At 34.9% G+C, this 20,252-nt stretch overlaps 1 protein-coding gene across 10 annotated transcripts in view; it reads right to left on the minus strand.

Annotated features, from left to right (window-relative positions):
• Positions 1–20,252, minus strand: part of LRRC4C (leucine rich repeat containing 4C) — a 483,436-nt gene that overhangs the window by 193,059 nt on the left and 270,125 nt on the right. For 8 of the 10 annotated variants that reach the window (XM_063158819.1, XM_063158821.1, XM_063158807.1 and 5 more), the window contains one exon: positions 11,498–11,630. The exons of the other annotated variants lie outside the window; for them this stretch is intronic. The gene's annotated coding sequence lies outside the window, so the exon portion shown is untranslated. The remainder of the gene's footprint in view (positions 1–11,497; positions 11,631–20,252) is intronic. 10 annotated transcript variants of the gene reach the window in all.

The raw sequence follows: 20,252 nt of genomic DNA on the forward strand, positions 1-20,252 counted from the left end.
TGAGAGTTTAGGAAATTCCCCACAGTACCAAAGGGGAAATTATGCTGTACACATGACCTCTTGCAAAACTCATTTCTCTATTTGCATGCACTTTATAACTCAAAAAGAAAAAAAAAAAAAAAAAAAAAAAGGCATTTAATTCTGGAAAGATGAACTGTCTCTTGTGTAAGTAGGAATCCTTAATCCTAGTTCTAAGGTATTGTACTGAAGTGCAGACACATGCAGACACAAACACCTGAAAAGCTATGCCAGGAAAAGCTGCTTCTCCTGCAGTTCAGAATATGAATGCGCTTGTGCACTGGTGTGAGATTTGTTTTGATTGGTCAGACATTCACTTATTCCACTAGATTGGTTCTGCAGGGGCCCAGAGGAGTTGTGTGTGGCAGTGACGCATGGAGCTCCTCTGTGAAAAGAATGCTTTTCAATGGCATATCTATGTTACAATGAAGGAGAGAGAGAAGATGCAGTGTTTTGTGTTTTCCCCTACTCTACATTACTTGCCAAAGAGAAAAAAGTCTCACTTTGTCAAGTCTACAAATTCTTTCCCCCTTAACCACAACAAGAATTAGAAGAATTTAATGACCAACAAACCAAGTCTGAATTCTCTATCTTTCTGTTGGACTTATTTCTCACATCCATGAAGAGGGAGCATCCTCAACTTTCAGAGAGCTTTCAGCCTCAACTTGCTGACACACTCATGTTGCCCAACCCCTCTAGAAATGGCTGTTGATTGTTACAGATTTTAGTTTCCAGTCACCACACATCCCACTTGAGGTGTTAAAATGACCTTCAAACAGTGTGAATAACCAGCAGCTGGAGATCAGAATAGCTTTGATTTTTTTGCTGTGCACATCTTCTGCCTGCCGTCATCCACCACCAATGTATCTACCTCACTTATTTAACACCTAGCTTCTATGTCCCATTTCTCTTCATTTTCTCATTTAAAAGGATTTCACTCCCCTACAGTGAATGTTTATATAAATAAGGATTTAAATTGGCTGAATTAACTGAGCTAATTTCTGTTTGGTACCACCTATCTAATTTACCTCACACAGTTGTAAAATGAAACCCTCTATTTTAACTATGAAAATAAAAACAGAGAAAAAAAATCCACAAACATTAAAACATAATGTGGGTTCAATTCCTTCAGTGTTATATAAACAGACAGGGTTTTTTTACTTATAGGCTATGTGAAATTATAAAAATACTTATTATGGATTTAAAAATTTTACTTCCATGTTAAAGACTTAAGGCACAAATTTATCTCAAAAAATGACTTAACCCCTTTTTAGGTCTGCAGAGCTAGCCATTTTAACAACTTGCATCTCCAGATTTGAGAAGATCTCTCTTCTCAGCATGGATATACTTATAGCCATGTGAGTTTTAGCAGTTGGTCTTTAGTGCTGTTTCAGTTGATGATTCACATATTCTGTAGGTAGAAATAAGTATAGCTAATGAGATCACAGAAACATTCTGACAGCTTTGATGTGAATACAATCCCTATATTAAGAGCAGTGTGTGGAGGAGTAAAGGGTGGGATGTTCTCACTTGTAATTTGAAATAAATTTGGTGCATCTCAGCACAGTGCATAGCAGACTGATGTTCAGAAAAATCACCAGTCAAACTAAAATGGGCACCATTCTTAGCAGCAGCAGCAAAAAGTAATGATTAAATGGGCACATTAAGATCGAAACACACTTGCCATGCATTTGCTGAAAGGAAAGTGTCTTTGGAAGTTTGATGCCAATCCCATCTGCACAATGAAACCATGGTCAAGTCAGCATCCTTAATGACAAATAATTTTAATTTCTAAAATATAAGTAATAAATTTTCAGAGGGCCTAAATCTGCCCTGCTCTACTGACTTTAGGAAAGCTGTGCTTTTACAGAAAGTTTCCAAAAAATACTAATAGTTACCTACCACCTAAACATTTTATTTCTTCTTGTATGGCTATGCTGATTTAATGGTGGTTTTGTCTCAGAGGAAAACCCCTAAGAAGCTGCTATGGACCTCCACCCATGAAGTACTCTGCTAATGCCAGTTTTCTGAGGTACACTGTATACATCTTGCCGATCTCAAACACAGGAAGCTTTTGGCACTGGTCATACCAGGATCAGAAAATTTGTGACCCTTTTTTTAGAATAAAATTAAAAACCGTCTTTTATGTAACCACTGCTATCCACCACAAAATAAGTGAGCAGCACAGTGGCTGTATGAAAACTCCTTCTCATATCTGAATGGGAAGGAGACTAAAGTTAGAACAGAGCATTACAGTTTTACTCTCCACACTCTTCAAAAAACCCAGTAACAGCATGAAAATTTTAAAGTGATGCAAACATTACATAAATTATTAAGTATTAAAGCAAATTTCCTTTGGAGGAAGAAACCTTCTAAGCTCTCTCTGGAATGACAGGAATGGGGATAGTTCTGAAGACACCTTAGGCAAATGAAACAGACACACTGATCAGTCCCAGACAAGATGCTACTGCCCTCATGTCCCTCTTCCTTGCATTTGGATCCACTTTGATAGCATGACATCTAAAAGCCATTTCCACAGTCCACACCATGACATAACTTGCAGTTTTGTTATCTTCCTCTCATGCTTTTTCTTTTCCTCAGAACATTCTGATTCCCTATTACTATAAATATAAGGACCTTTCAACTGCCAGTGAATTGCATAAAAATCTAGCGACACTGGACTAAACTCGCCCTTGATAGGAGAACTAACCTGTATTTGTGATTAAAAAGAACAAAAAAAAAGAGGCAAAGTCTGCAGTTTTAGGAAAGTGTAGTGAACCTAAATCTTACTTTATAAAATCATTTAGAAAGCACAGGTTGTTTATTAAGCTAAGTTCCATAAAGACAATCCTTAATTTACATCTATTAAATTTTTACATATCTAATAAAAAAGAGCATGCAAATGCAAAAGCTGAGCAAAAGCATTCATTTCTTCCCCATGTTCCTACCTGCTTGTTACTCTGAAAGGAATTCTAATGTTAAAAAGGTGCACACAGTCTCCCAGTCAGTAATTAGACTCAGTTTCACAGTCAGTCTTTATTTTCTTGAATCACCAGAGGCTAAAGGATTGAAGGTAGCCTAATCCAATGAGAGGGGAATTCCTCAGAGCATTAAAAAGATAATAATTACAGAATTCTGGCTTGAACTAGGTCCACACACTGTCCACATACACCCCATGTATCTGTTGTGAAGGACGGATTACAGAGTGAGGAACTGTATGCCTGCCATATTATCAAATGTGAGTGAATACAGTGCTACATTTCACAAAACTACTGTGAAATTACTTTCCTTTACTCTTCTCTCTACTCTGCTATTTTAGTTTTTCCTTGTTTTGTTACATAAGGTATGTACTTTGCTAGATCTATAGCTCTGTATAATTGCAGGAATAATCTCATGAGCCATTTTCCCAGTCATACTGGCAGTAACCCAGAAAAAGTACTACAGCAAACATTATGGTTTAACATTCCTTAGCAATTTTTACAAAGGTTTTTACAAAATCAAAGTTTTTATGGCCCAAATCTATAAAGCTACAAGAATCTGAGAATTTCCTATTAATGAAATTGCTAAAGAAACATGAATTTATCTAATGCCATCAACTATTGTTAACAAGGAATCCTAACCGTACTGAGCAAGCTCTCATTTGTCAAGAAATAAGAGGAACCAGATTAATAATAATTAATTATAACAGAACACTAAATTATAATAGAACACTGTATTTTGATATTAACATGAAATGCAAGACTATATTCTGAGGATTTCTCAAGTAATCTGGTACAGATTATATAGACATAAGAAGTCTAGTGGATTAAAACCTTACATTTGGAAAAAGGACAAATAGATTATTGGGCACTAAAATATTTCTATAAAGTTAGAGTCCAGTTTTTTTCCAGGCATATACATTTCTCAGAATTCAAATCAGTAATTTGCTATATTTTAATTAAATTTGTTGCTGTTATCCATATGTCTAAAAGAACCCCCAACTCTGTAACTTTCATACATGAATCCCATAGTGTAAAAATTCATCTTAAAGCCTGATGGATAGGTGGATAGATGGATAGTTAAATTGTAGTTTGGTTAATTCAAGTTAGTTAAAGTTAAATCATATAGACAGACTGAGTCTTTAAATGAAGGTACTCACAAGCCTATCTAGCATAAGTAATGAAATTTCCCAAATCAATGTAGTTTATATAAAAATTAGAAACACAAAAATCTCTATCAGCAGTGAATTATGAGCAATGATACCAATTCTGGGGGCAGCCATGGTAAGAAGTTGTTCCTGTAGTGCAGGTGGAGACACAGGCTGCATCATGCTGACTTTTTATAAACACAGATGAACTGGACAGTAAATGCTGAGCAACAGGAACACAACTACACAGCAGACAGGAAGCTGCCAATCTAGAGAACAATGTACACCAGCAGTTTTCACATCAAAGAAAACCATTCCATGTACCATGAAAACAAAAGCTGTAAAGAGACCTTGTGAACAAGTCAGCTATAAAGACATTTGTGACAAATTTTTTAAAAACATAAAGGTTGGTCTGGGAGGAAAACCTCTATGGGACAAAACAAAAAAACCCAGGAGGCAACTTCCCCTTAACAAAAACCCTCCCTGTATTTTCAAATTCAGTCTATTATATTTGGTAAGGTCCAGGCAAATTTTTTCCAAGCACAAACAAGCAGATGTTTGATAGAGAAACACAATAAAGTAACTGAATTCCAAATAAAGGTTAGTATAGCTAAAAGTTAGTATAGCTAATTAAATAATTTTCCAGCATTATTATTAAATGCAGTCTTCAATTTTTTTTTCCATAAATCTCAGTATATCACAAACGTTTTCATATTTCTATATGTATTTGCATGGGTTATACATACATCAATATTTATTTCTGAAGTCAATTACAACAAAGAAATAAATGGATCAGGAAGTGTTAGAGTGCCAAGACATAATTGAAAACCTGAAATCCTCCATGTGAAAAATTGTTAATAGTCATCCTATTATACTGCCTTTTGCTTTAGTTTCTGCTGTTTACATACCTTAACACTTATCCAGTTGCATCAATAACATGACTTAATTTCTATTCCCTAAAGGTCATGCACATGCCAGTTGCACTTGGAGCTAACTTGCTGACAAAAAGAACTTTTGCCATATGATTATCCATCATTCAGAAGCTGGAATGATCACCACTACCATTAAAAAATGCAAAAAGATAATTATTTTTCATAATTCTCTATATAACATGAATAATCTAGAAGGAAGAAAGTGAGCTTCCAGTTACTTCATTCAATCATCTGTTAATACAAAATTTCCTTAAATATATGTTGATTTGAAATATACTTTTATATAGTATATGAAATATTCAGAAATTTATTTTTTTTATCCATAACAGTATCCCTATATATAAAAATATAGGAACTGATTCCCCAAAATGTTTCCTGCCTTAGCTTATACTGACTTTGGATTTTTGGGAAATCAACACAGCTGGAAATCAGGTCAATGGCTCCAATGCATAACCTCCTAAAACTAATATATCCCCCTAGAAGAAACAGGCATTGGCTCAGGGTAGGATGAAGAGTTTTCTCTACTTGTCTCCCAAGTCCTTATACTCTCAAATCCAAACTGAATAGGTTTTTTTACAGTTAAAAAAATACATGACCTTACTGAGCTTTTATTGACCCAGTAGGCTCTAATAAAATCCCTGATGCTTTCTTGGCACTTGCTATCACTTGTGACCTTTATTTTCTAAGAAGGATTATCATTACCGCCTTGCATTCTACGGTTCCCTACAGGATATCACCAGCCATATGTCAGCCTTGCTCAAGGGGTTCTCATATACAACTCAAACAATTTTACACCTATTTCTAGTGTTCACTCAAAATTATACCCATTTCTTTCTGTATTAATTCCTTCAGTTTCAATTGAATGTGGACTACTAACATGCAGCTAAAGACACAATAACTTATATGATACACAGAGACCTGCTGGTATCAGTAATTTGAGAGCCCTTTATTTTCATTAAATCACACACATGAAGCCAGATTTGTGAATCAAGACAGTAGAAGATAATATTTTTAAAGACCTTTCTAGTCTTGCAACTAATTATTTGATCATATACCATTTTGTGTGATGCTCCCATGATAACACACTTAACCATGAAGCTTTGATCTTTCCTTATACCCGCCACTTCGCTCATTAATTCACCTTCTCAGTCTATAATACTGTCTCATAAGCCATGACAGAGACTCATATTCTTTATATTTATTTCAGTAATCTTCACTCCCATGATGTGGGAAATTTTCACTCCTGAATCTCTAAGTTTTGGTATCCCATGATTTTGCAACACTGGAAATATGAAGTGTTGTGTGTCAAAAAAAAAAAGAAAGAAGAAATAAAAGAGATGTATCTATGAAAGAGAAAGAAGTTACGCATTCGAGTGGTTTGGATCTCAAATTGTAAGACATCTATGTGCAGGCCAGTAAGAGAAACACAAGTCATAACATTATTTTGCTAATCAATTTTGCTACATTCCAAGATGGTGCCTGTTATCACATCTAGGTTGAAACGCATGGTTATATTTTCACTGGTTTGGTTTGTTTTTCCTGAATTGTGATGGGAGAGCTGTGAATTAAAGAAATGAGGTATTATTAAGAACTGTCAAAGTTCTAAACCTAGTAGATTCAGTAGCTTTAGCAGTACTGATCATTTTCCTAAACAGTGCTATTTATTTCCTGGCAAATGGAAACCTGAGAGGAGTATTCCATAATAACAGTGTCATGTCCTTCCACAGGGAATTTAGACTGTAGGACATTCTAAGTACAATGTTTGACCAGCAACATAATGACGTAGCTTCACGTGAAAACTACCTGGGATGGCAACAGGAAGAGTGAAGAGGAATGGTCATTTGAGCACCAAAGATATTGTTACAATGTGGGTAGTGCAGTGCACAGTATAGTCCAGGCATTGCAGTCCACACCTTCAACCAGAAGCAGAGCTGGCCACAAACATCATATGCCTTAGGGAACACACAATACCTACAGATTTACCCTGAATATTTTAGACACCGTGGGAAATGCAAAACATTAATCTCGTGTATTTCAAGTGGAATTCTGCTCCAGTTTTTACTTGTGAAAATTTCCTCTTGGACTACATTAAAAATACAATATAAAGAAAATAAGATGGATGTGAAATACTAATGCTTATAATATTTCCATTGATGTAATTATTTTCTTCCCAAATAATTAATTTTAGTATTTACAGGACATCCTATAATCCAACATATGTTTACAAATTGAAAGGCATTTCTTTGTCTTTTAAATACAACTATTATAGCTTGAGTTTTAAATTAAAATGATATAAAGTTAAAAATTCAAATGCCCTGGAACATTTCAGAATTCCCTGCTTTCACATTTCATTATAATTCAAATACAGTCCAAGTTTTCTAGAGATTTTTAAACCATATTGAGGGACATGGATTCAGGGGCAAATGACATCTCTGAAAAGGAAGAAAACCCATGGGAAAAGTTTTAACCACAAATATAGGATTTTTTGAGGACCAGGATAAAGCTTTACTGCTCTCTAATGTTACTAGGTGAAAGTTCAAGAGAACATAATCCCACAATCACATCAGTGAAATGTGCCAGCAGAAGCAGTGAGCCAGCCCCTGAGAAGAAAGCAGATTCACCTTTCTGCAGATGAACAGTAAGAAGCGGGCATCATCGTCTAGTGGCTGCAAGAATTTAAACTATCTTCCAAAATACCTTCACCTGCTGTGGCAGGTCAGTGCCTTGAGGACTAACTGAGCACTTTCAGCCAGTTCTTCACATTCTGGAATAACAACTGGAAAAACACTCCTCTTGAATGTCACTTAAGGTGACACAAAAGTGTTTCAAATATTTCAAGATATATTTTCTTTAGATTTTTGTGTCTGACATTTGGACTTCTGTACTTCTGCTATTTTTGCCCTCCCCCTTTGGTCACACAGTAATTAGTTTCTTCCTGCTTCTAAGTATGAGAAGCTCAAGAGTAGCAGTAACCACTAATACTGAAGTTTTAACATTTCTCACCTAAGAATAGAAGCTGTTACTAAAATAGCTGTTGCTTTGAAATTTAGTCAGTTAAAAATCTTATGCAGGAAGGACTATTTCCCAAGAATATATGGAAGAATAAGGATATATGAATTTATGATTGTAAGGCTACTGTTTCAGATTTTTCAAGCGTCAATCTTTAAGCATAGGTACATTCATGGTCAAACTGATCCTTTGGAGCACATTAAAGCCTAAATATTGACAACATTTTTCATACTTCATATCAGAGGATTTTGAGGACTGTACGATCTGGATTACAAAGTCACAAAGCTGCAAAGTCACAGTAACAAAACTGCAAAGTACTGACCCATTATTTTCAATTGCTGTTTTGTACATGAAGCCTGCAGAACCTTCAAGCATTGTGTCTGCTTTTCTGACAGTGCATTGGTTCTCATCCTTTTCCTGGGGAAAAGCTCCAAGGAAATTTTGCAGATGCAGATAAACTGTGAGAGGACAAAGATTCAGTGGATCCAATTCATTACCCAACATAAGTACCAAATTTTGAAAATAAATGCTATTTATATGTCATCCTTTGATGGTTTATAATGGCCATTATTTGGAATGTTTGCTTTATCTTCCCTCAAAAAAGGTTAGTTGTCTAAGACTTTGAGATGAATTCTGGAATTGGACCCATAATAACACAATTGCTAAGGCACTTCTATTAATCTCCTAAGTGATAGAAGATATAGCTCAACCTAAGGGCTTTCTGAGACACATTTAAAAAGATTTTTTCTGTTGTAAATAAATTGCAGATGGGCCAAATTATTCAGAAAGCAGATTAGTTTACATAAGCTCACTGCTGTTCCAAAGACAGGAAAATTTTCAAGTTTATCACCTTGCAATTCCTCAAGTTACACCAGCTGAAGAAGATGAAGTTGCTTTCTGCTAAGACTTTTATAAAGGAATTGTTGCTAAAGTACATATAATCTACCTGCTTTTTTTTTGCAGTAAAATCTGTCATAAATTCAAATTTCTGCTTCCATCACAATAAAATATGTTTAAACACAGACAGTATTTAAAGCCAAGCCACCCATCAAAAAATTGCCATATCATAACAAGTGTATTTAGCGCACTGAATTTTAAATACTATGGGCTTGTACAATTTATGTTCAATTAGAAAGCAAGTTTTGCTGATTCTGGAGCACCTGCACACATACCATATGAGATAGAAAGGGAAAATAAATAGATTACTGCTGTAATAAATCCCTGCATTATCATGGCAGTGGGTTGGCTCTGGCTGGATCCAGCTGTCCCTGAAGGGACAGGAGGGACTCCCCTCCTCAGTTGGACAGGTGCATCTGCTCCACTGCAGGCTGCAGGGAAATCTCTGCTCTGCTCCCTGGAGCACCTCCTCCTTCTCATTCTTCACTGACCTCGGTGTCTGATGAGCTCTTTCCTTCATATATTCTCTCTTGTCTCTACTGCTGCCTGTTGTGCAGGTGGATTTTTCAATCCCCTTCTTAAAACAGTTATCTCAGAGGAGTTACCACCGTGGCTGAGGGCTCAGTGGCGGGTCCATCCTGGAGCCCAATGGTATCAGCTCCATCAGACAGTGGGAGGCTCTGGCAGCTGCCCACAGTAACCACCCCTGTAACCCTCCAGCTACCAAAATTAATTTTATTCAGAAGATAACAGTATGGGTAATTAGATAATATGAACACCATATATGCCATTTGTGCTTCCTCACCATTATAAAAACCTATACGTTTCGAGCAGAGATTTGTAGAATGTTAATTTTAATCCACAGACAACAGTTCTCTTCTGAAGTGCAAAAAAGCAATCCCAGAGTGTATTTAAAAAATATTTCTGTAAATATAAGCTGGAAAGTGATACTATCAATACCCGAACATATGATTTGAGTAATTTAATATAGTGACCAAAAAAACCCACCAAAACAGGAAAACCAAAACCAACCAAAAATACCCACCAAAAACAAAAAATCTGGAGCTCTAAGACATACAAAAATAAATGAGCAGAATTCCACCCTGCAGGTGGTGTACAGATTTGAGACAGGAATTCTCACAGACAAGTGGCTGTAATAGAACAAATATCTACAGTAACACATTAGTTTTAACTCTTTTACTCTTTTTTTCCTAAAGGGACGAGAACAAAGGACTAAATATCAATTCAGACAAGTCTACTTCCATGATGCTTTCCCATTTATTTTGAAAATTCAGTTTCTATCTTTTTTTTTGACTTTAAATAAATACTAACCAATGAAAACTAATTCTAATTTAGTTCGTCACCCTCATTACAAGTTGTCCAATTGTATTGCACCAACACACCAAAAACTTTCTTAAAACACCTCTCAGCAGTCTCCAAAACATGACAGTCATCACTGTCCAGTAATTTCTAGTAGTATTATTAGAAAAAAAGAGTAACATTCTACCATAAGGGATATTAAAAACTGCCCTTCAGTAAAATGGTTTTCTATACATATATATTTTCTATTTGAAAATACTAAAAAGAAAACAAATTATTCTTTAGAAGAAAACCATATTCTTCTTTGATTTATAGAGATTATCCTTCTATGAGGGGAAAGAAAGATAATTGAAAAAAATCCTGATATTTTTTTAGTGTCATTATTTTTGATTTTTTTAAGACTGGCTTTTTTAACTTGAAAGCTTTTTTTAAGATCTGGATGGTTATGGAACTCAAACCAAAATAATTCTTATTTAATAGCACACCTGCATGTAGGATAAAGTCTCAAAAAATGCTTTTACAAGGAAAAAAGAAAAATCAAAACTGATTATTAACCTAGAAAAGGTTTCAAAATCTATTTAGCTATATGAAAAAGGAAAATGTAAAATTCCCATTCCAGTACTCGTAGCCATCAGAATTCCCTTTTCACAATCATGACTGCACAAAAAAGTCAACAAAACAAAAAATCAGGTTGAAAAATGTTCTGTACTCTAAATTTCTCTCATGATTTGGAATTCCTCTGTACAAATACAAAACAAAAGACTGTGCTCCCCTCAGCACACACTAATGTTCTAATAAAAAGTTCCATGCTTATTGCACTCCAAATCCCGTGGAATGCACGCAGACTTCTCTGACTGTTAATGATTAATGCTTAGCTCTACTTTATACATTAAGCACAAACAAACGACTACAAGACTGACACAGATGAGTCATAATAAATTCATTCCCTATAATTTGCATCTGCTATCAGTGGAGAACCTACAGTTTCAAACTTAAAAGTCATTTTGCGATCTGTAAACACTGATAACCAATCAGCCATTTATACACTATTTTTTCTTATAAAACCTTTTGTGAATATATGAAAAGTTATAAATGAACAGGCAAGAACAAAGTTTGGGAAGAAAGTAATAGCAGGCCTACAAATACACATAGTATTAATGAATAAAGAATGGAAGGAAAGTAATTTTCAGTTTACCTGTCCTCAGTAATACATGGCACTGTTAATTGTCCTTCACGTCAAAGTGATGTGTATTTATTTTCCCAACAGCTGTCTTAGGATATGATCATAATAACAATCTCCATTGCACATTCCTTTTTTTTCTGGCAACCTGTGCATGTTGAGGGGGAAAAAAAAGCATTTCATGTTGCGGTGTGTCCCATACTGACAGAGCATGAGATTATAATTTGCTTTAGAATGAACATAAAAATCTTGTTAATAATTATGAAATAAAAACACCTATAAAGTGCAAACAGTTGAAATTTTTTAGGCAGACCACATTAAACATGCAATCTATAAAGAAAGAAAATTAAAGAGAATTCATCTGGTTTTGACTTGGAGTTATATTCTGTTCTGCTTCTCTTAATCAACAATAATTTTAATAATAATGTGGAACTTGCTCTTGAGACACCACAAAGCGGGTAGACTATGCTACAGGCATTATCCCATTTACCAGACAAATATTTGCCAATTCACACCAGAACTCAAAGACATGGAAAAATCATTATCCTTTTCTGAGCTGCATACATTGAGATACTGCTAGTTTTTTATTGTGGGTTAGGTTTTCCAATGTTTAGAGCATTTTATAGCACTTGGCAGGAGCTCTACATTCAAGGCCAAATACACAATGTTAGGGAGCACCTGGGAACTTGGAAATTCTTTGTGCACAAACTCTCTCTGACAGTAGCGTGACTTCCTGACAGGAATTAAATGTCGGGTATCACCACCATGACACACATAAATCTTCCCTACAAGCAGCAGATCTGAACAGTGTTTTTCTTTTTAACCCCTAGGACAAGCTTTTCATCATACTGATTCCACTGCAGTTTTATATATGTGTGACAGTCATTAATGGTTACTTATATATTTTTTTAATCTGGAGCTACTTTATAGTAGCTATAGGAACTACTACTTTATAGTAGCACTTACTCTACCGAGGAAAACAAAATTCTAAGGCAGGTGTGTACTATGTTAATTTTACACAGTGTAGCTATTCAAATACCTGGAAATGTAATTTCTCCTTTTAAGCAAAAAAACATCTGATAGTAAACAGAGTGGTCTCTGATTAATTAACAGATCATATTTGACAAGTTCATGACAAACATCAAATACTTCCACAGGAAATATGAAATCACTTGAATACCAGAAGGCTCATTTCTTCTGTGTTCAGAGGCAATGTGTGAGGGAAAACTCAGAGACAAAAATACAGTAACATTCCTTTAGATATTGTAATATTTGCAGTTTCTCCTAAGTACCATATCAGCTACATAGATAATACTTCTGAATTACTAAAATGGATGTATCTAGTTAATATGCAGTGTGGATTTAAAATAAATATTTTGAACATTTCTATCTTGTTTTCTCCTAAGAGTAATTTTTCTATCCCAAAGACACATTATCACTTGCCTTTATTAGCTTATTGTGATCCAGTGGGTTTATTAATTAACTGTAAATTGTCTCTGCTGACTGCTTTCTATGTATACAAGATAGATTAGTTTTGGTACCTAGAAAAGCAAAATCATCATTTAGAATGTAACTGGAGGGGTCTAGTAGTTTCTTATCATCAGAAAGAATTTCTATTTGGGCATAGATGTTAAAAATACATTCTTTTTCATATTTATGAAATATAAAAATAGAAATTGAAACACTGAATCCCATACAAAAAATATTATAATACAACATATAGGAAATAAAATATAAAAGTAAAAAAAAAGTCATTCTTTAAAGCAGGAAAAAATGCTTTATATATACACCTACACCACTGATATATTATTCATCTTCCATAACAAATGAGAATAATCAGGGGACAAAAATAGACAAGAGAGAAAAACCCATCAGACACATTCACAGTCACAGATTATACCACAGCTTAATTTACTATTATATAACGGAAAACTAAAAAAATCACAGCTGTTCTGAAACTTAATCAGCAGGATCATTTGAAAATTTCATTGTAGAAAGAGATTTTTGTCCTGTGCTGCATGAAGATGACAATTTGGCCGAATTGTACCATTAAAATTATGAGAACCACTCTGTCAAAAAACAGAAGGTACATATCATCTTAAAAATTATTATTACAAATTACTAGATTTTAAATTAACCTCAAATATTTTGCCTGCCATTAGGAGTTTATCGTTGCCAAGGATGACACGAACTACCTTTGGCAACAGTAGATGAAGGGGTCAGATGACATTCCAGTCTGCAAATTAGATCACATACTTTTCTTATTTGTGGCAGTGAAGATTATTCTGTAATTACAGATGTTACAACCACCTCACAGTAAAATGTTAAGGTAATTCTTCACAAAAAAAATTCTTAATCTGTTTTGTGTTTTTTAGTACATCTCAGAATCAATTAGCACCGAATATTAATCCAGCTTTACCAGCAGTTATCTGAGGTGTTTCAACAAGCACAGAGAGCTCACACATGCCCCATGTATGCTGGTAACTACCATCAGTCAGTTCCTCTTCTGCACTCAGAGTCAGGGAAAGGGATGTTGGAACACGAACTGGTGACAGTGACTCCGACTGCAGAGGTTCTGTTTCTAATTCATCCAAATGTTTCAAATGGATGACCAAGGGTGGAAATGGGATTATGCTTAGAAAAACACTGAGCAGAAGGATTTTATCTTTTGTCCCATGTTTTCCACCTGTAAAATGACTATTGAAATTCATTGTATACTTTATATTTGTATGTGTAAACAATAGACAGAACTATTTATAAAAAGTATATAACAACGATAACAACCTCTACAGATGTTTTCATAACAAAAGTAATAACAGCACTAATCAATAATCCTATTGTTAAACAAGTGTTGTAATTGCCACTGAGGAACTGCCTGGAGTTTAAATACAATTGCCTATTCTGATTGATTACTGAACAACTTTCATTCAGTGTTTGGGAATCGCTGAAAATCTTTGAGGTTGGAAGGGATCTGTGAAGAGGATCTAATCCCAGGTTTCAAAGGCATGCAATGTTTTGAGGATGTGCTGAAATAAGCATCAGTTTGTTTCTCATCCTGCCTCTAACATCACACAATACTATTTCCTAATCATGTTCCTACCATACAATAGTCACTGAAGGAAAGACTGACCTTTTATCTACTAGTAGCACAGTGTTTTGTTATTAAAACATTCTACTATAGTTCAGCAACCTGCTACTGCCTCAAAAATTGAAATTAATTTTTGACTCTTTAATTTCAAATTCTGAATTTGTTTTGCTTTCTCGTAGCTTCCCCATGTACATATCACTACATTCCATTTTCTCTTTTAAAAATACTCTTTCTCGGTCTGATGTGATTTCTCTGTTTCCACAGCAAAGATTACACGCTCATGAAAGGACAAATTCTCTCATCTCTCATCATATTGTATTTAAATAAAGCCTTATTTTCACCATTCTTCTTGTCCCTCACAGAAACAGCAAGGTCAATTTATTTCACATTGCAAATGTGAAAATTTGAAAAATTCATGTTATTACTGTTCCCTGATGAGTGATGGCTAAGACTAAATTATTTCGATTCTCCTCCCCATTGCATAATGCTATGAAAAAAAAAAAATAGAAAAAAAACCCAAGAATTCTGCAAGCTCATCTAGATATCAAGAATTTCCTAAAGGACGTAAATTTTCAGTACCTCATTCAGGGCTATTTTCTTGTTTCATGATGGTTCTGTGCTGAAAAGAATCTCACTCCCAAATAGATTAAGTCAACATACCATACTGTAGAAGTCTGGGTAGGTTTATACTTGGGATTTATGGAAATGACTCAACTGTTCCTACTAAGACAATAGATCCTACAATTTTTTGGCATGGTCTGAATGTGACATAAAATGTGCACATCTATTTCTCTTACTTATCACCTAGGGAAAATAAATTAAAATGTGTTTGATACTCTAATTCTAAGACTTCTGGGACACAGTGAAGCAAGTTGATTCAGAACTCAACCATAATGATTTAAAAAAAGGTTACTATTTTCTTTCTTGAACAACATTCATGTATCACACAGAAAAATTCCTTGCATGCATGAACCACCATAGAGCTTTTGGAGATATAGCTTCCAGCCATGTAAAATGAATAAAAGACATGTTGATAAACCATTTCTTTACCACTGCATAGGGGATAAGCCACACTTTAGGCACTTTTTATAAAGATATTTTCTTATTCTGTCATTGCTTTAAACTGCCTGATTTCTTTTCATAGGGTATTTCTCCATTCCCAATGATAATTTCATTTCCCTCCTCTATAAAAACTTCTCTATTTCTCCATTCCTAACAAACAAAAAGTGTGAGCAACAAAAAAAGAAAATAGTAATCACTGTCATGAACCACCTTTTTCAACCCATTCCCTAGTGTCTGGCTTTGAATGCAGTCAGTAACACCCGTGCAGATTTAATACCACGCAAAGCACATGGCAAGCAAATGCCCATCTCACACAGGTATGGAAGATTAGATATGCTCTAAAACAGAGTGAAAATAGCTATACTTAATTAAGAGGATATTCAATCACAGCCCAGATTGCATTTGTGTCCAAAAGAAAACAGGAGGAGAGCCATCCTTGCAAAGGAAGCTGCACAGTTCAAAAGAACCGTGAAGGAGCACCACCAGCTGATTCAGAGTGCCCTCTCCCAGGCACAGAAGGTTTCCTGAGAGGAAAGTCTTCTCACATCATGTTCAAATGTGTCCCTTCAACTCCTAAATGTAACAGGAACAGCTTGAGGTGCAAGCTACGTTTGAGATAGACTGGGAAATGGGACAGTGCAGTGGAAGTTTTTACTGGTTGTACAGCTTTCAAATGTCGTCTTATGTATACAGTTTGCATGAAATTTCAGAGTAAATACTACCGATATTTTAAGCCTCTGTGTAAACATTCCTAACTTTAACACTGCATTATATTGATTTAAGTCATTTTTAGCTGGCTTAAACTAAATCAAGATATGACACATTCTGGAACATGAATGTCTACACTGGGGCTTACACAGAAAGAACTGAAGCTATGAGTCATTACAGGATTTCAGAACAAATTATATCTGGACTTAAGTCATCTTCATATACTCTGTGAAAGATGCTATTCAGTGAGAAAGTCAATTTAGAATTTCCTTCCCACAAAGAGGAGAACAAACTTCTGGACATAGGGAATAACCACGTCATAATTAGTATTTACATATGCGGATCCTGCAACTATTTTTCACATCATGATTGGCAAATTTCAATGATTCAATTTATCAAGACAGAACAGTATTTAGCTTTAATCAGAAAACTAAAGGTTGCAAAACAAGAAAATATTTATATTTACATTGAAAAGAAATCTTCATGTTTATTCATCAGCAATTGAAAAATATTTATCACAGGATTTATTTGTAAACTTTTAGAATTCACATACATCTAAAAACCTTATTTCATACCTAATTAAGGTCAAAAAAGGACTGAGTCTCATAAATATATGGATATACATAATTGCTATATAAATCAGTAACATCTTACAATTAGATTAGCCTGAGTTTATGGATTTAGTATTGTATTTTACAAATACCTTGGAAACAGAATTCGAGCCTCATAAAAGGATGATATTGTAAAAAGTATGTTATTATGCCTTCCTTACAGTGTGCTCAGAATTAAAGACAAGCTGATACACAAACTGAACTTTACCAAAAGACAAGCTGATACACAAACTTAAATTTACTAATGTAAGACAGGTTCTTATCCCTGAGAAATTCAAAATAAACTATGCCATCATTACTTAAATATGACTGAAATGAAAAATGAAACAAGCAAGCAAGCAAACAGAAAAACACCTGAAAACCTATAACTTAAACTGCCACATAAATATATATTTCTTATTGTCCCTTGTAGGTTTACAGATTTAGTTCTTGATATTTTCTAGGAAAATGAATCCATGTGTACTAGAAATAGCATAGCTCAAGCAAATATCAGTCTATATCTCAATTTTCTCAAAAGCCTTTGATCCAAACAGAGGGTTGTAAATGGATAAAGCCAATATATCTTATCTTCCTTAGAATCCTTTCACAGGCAGCATTATACTGACAGTTGCCATGGGGTTCTGTTTATGTTCAGTATAATTTGATTTATTTCATTATATGCAGTTCAGAATGCTATATAAAGTCACTTCTTGCAAATACTGCCCTAGGTCATTTTAGCCTCCAGAGATTAATTTCAATTAAAAGACATTTTTCACATCATAAAATAACAGCAAGCACTTTTGGTGAAAGACCCAATTTGGTGGTTTTTTAATAGTATTTATTTATTTCAGCAATAAGGCATGCCTGTAGGTACATACTAAAGTAAATGGAAGACAAAAGCTTGGCTTTTTTCCAGAGAACCCACTGATTTGCAATTCCTTCCATCTCTGCCCAGATCCATCTATGAATAGAACCTCCCCTCAAAGTGTGTGAAAACACATATATGCCCTTCTTTAATAAATTAAAAAGATAAAATAAGTTATCAGAACAATAAATTTTTTAAAAAAATCTCACAAACCATAGCATCTACTACAATAATTTCATAAGGGAGAGAGGAAAGTTTCTATTACTCCTTGTGCATGATTTTCCCTACGTGTGAATTATTATTTCAACGGCTTCCAAACTCTTAATCATAAATTATGACCTATTATTATGGAACAGATGAACTGAGGTGAGCTGATTTTGGCTGGGGTAGTTATTTCTTTTCATAGTATCCCTATGGGGTTGGATTTGGTTTTGTGCTGGAAGGTTTTGACAACACAGGGACGTTTTTGTTACTGCTGAGCAGTGGTTGCATAGAGTGAAGGGCTTTTCTGCTCCTTACCCCACACACCAGTGAGGAGCTGTACACTAGAAGCGGGGAGGGGACTCAGGACAGCTGTCCCCAGCTGATCAAAGGGACATTCCACACCATATGACATCATGCTCAGTACATTAGGGTGGAAGGAAGGGCTGGCTGGGGAACACGATCAGAGTGATGGCATTTGTCTTCCCCAGTAAGCTTTATGCATATAGAACCCTGGGAAGGGGTGAGTGAATTCCTTGTCTTGGCTTACTTGCATGCACGATTTTTGCTTTATCTATCAAACTGCCTTTATGTCAACCCACAAGCACTGTAGCTGTTGGGATTCTCTGCCCACCCCAGTGCAGCATGCAGGGTGAGGGAGGCTGTGAGCAGTACTTGGCTGCTGGCTGGGGTTGAACCACACCATGAGGATTACACCTAACTGCCCTTGGAAAAATGAACCTGAGGAAAGATCAGCACACACTGCATCGATCCCTGCAGCAATCAGCAGAAAATGAACACACATTGACCAATGAGTGGAATAATTGCTTTGTTGACAATCTCAGTGAAGTTCAACCTCTGCAACTAAGTAGATAGAGAGATAAAAAGAAAGACAAGATAAAAATAATCTATCATCTCTGTTTGCTGCTTTATATGATTGTCTCCCATTAGTCACATACATGTCCAGATGGCCACAGATCAAGGATCATATGACACTTCTGATCACAGCAGTTTCTTTGCCCTCTTGTCCACAGATAATATGAAAATATTCCACTCATCATATTTCTACTTTTTAAAATGTTAAAACATCTTATTGTAATAATTAATATTGTTCACCCTCTTTACCTCTTAATTAAATTCAGGAGAAGTCAGCAAATCTACAGTGGACTTGTAGTCCCAATTTATACTTGCAAATATTGTAAGGTCCCATAAGTATTGTATAGCTGCTGATACACCAGTTGCACATGACTTTTCTAAATGAATATATTGCATAAGAAGGAAAACAAAAGAAAAACAAATCACTATCTGAGGTGGATGCAAAGATGCTAATCAAGAAATTACATACCCATTCAGAGACTAGATGGAAAAAGAGACAAAGATTACTTTTTTCCAGCTGAAGTAAACTTGAATAAACCTGAAAGTCAACCTTGGTAGGACATTAGAAATTTTATGAACTTTATTAAACCATAACAATTTTGAAAGATAATAAAAGTAGCCGATTGTTTTTTTTTTCAAATCCATAACAAACAATCAATAATGCAGTGACATGATCTTTAAATCACTGCACTATTGAAAAAACAAGTGTGGAGATGTGTTCACAACAGTGGAAAACAAAATAGTCACATGAAGGGATAAAAAACTTAACTATACATTGTTTCTTTGCATAGAGTCCGTTAATCAGGCAGAGGTATCAGAGCTATTTGGCATTGAAGTGGCTGGGCTGTGCAGTCTAGATATCCAGCATTGTCATATGATGCCAAGAAATAAGATTATTCTATCCTCTTCATTCAGACTTTTTAGGAATTTAAGTAGATTCAGTTGGAAAACCATAACTTTCTTTTGTGATAATTGCTGTAATTTCTGATTTGAATGACCACAAGCCAAAGTCTCAGGAAAATAAAGAATAAAAGAGGGAAGGTCACATGCAATTTACTAGCACAGACATATCTATACACACACACATGTATGTGCACATATATACATATATATACACACATATAGACATATATACACATACGTATATGTATATGTGTATATATATATATATATACATACATACATACAAATATACGGTTCTATTCGATTAGAGAGGAATAAATATTAAAGTTACTTGAAAGCAGAGGGAGAAATGTTCCCAAGAACTGTCGATCTAGGAATTTTCAAAAAAAAATCGAGATAAAAGTAATCCAAGACACAGATGAATATGAAATGTGATACAAAGCAATGAAGTTGGACTGAAAGTACATTATCCATCAA

Source organism: Melospiza melodia, chromosome 6 (genome assembly GCF_035770615.1).
Source record: "Melospiza melodia melodia isolate bMelMel2 chromosome 6, bMelMel2.pri, whole genome shotgun sequence".
In the NCBI taxonomy this organism is placed as follows: domain Eukaryota; kingdom Metazoa; phylum Chordata; class Aves; order Passeriformes; family Passerellidae; genus Melospiza; species Melospiza melodia.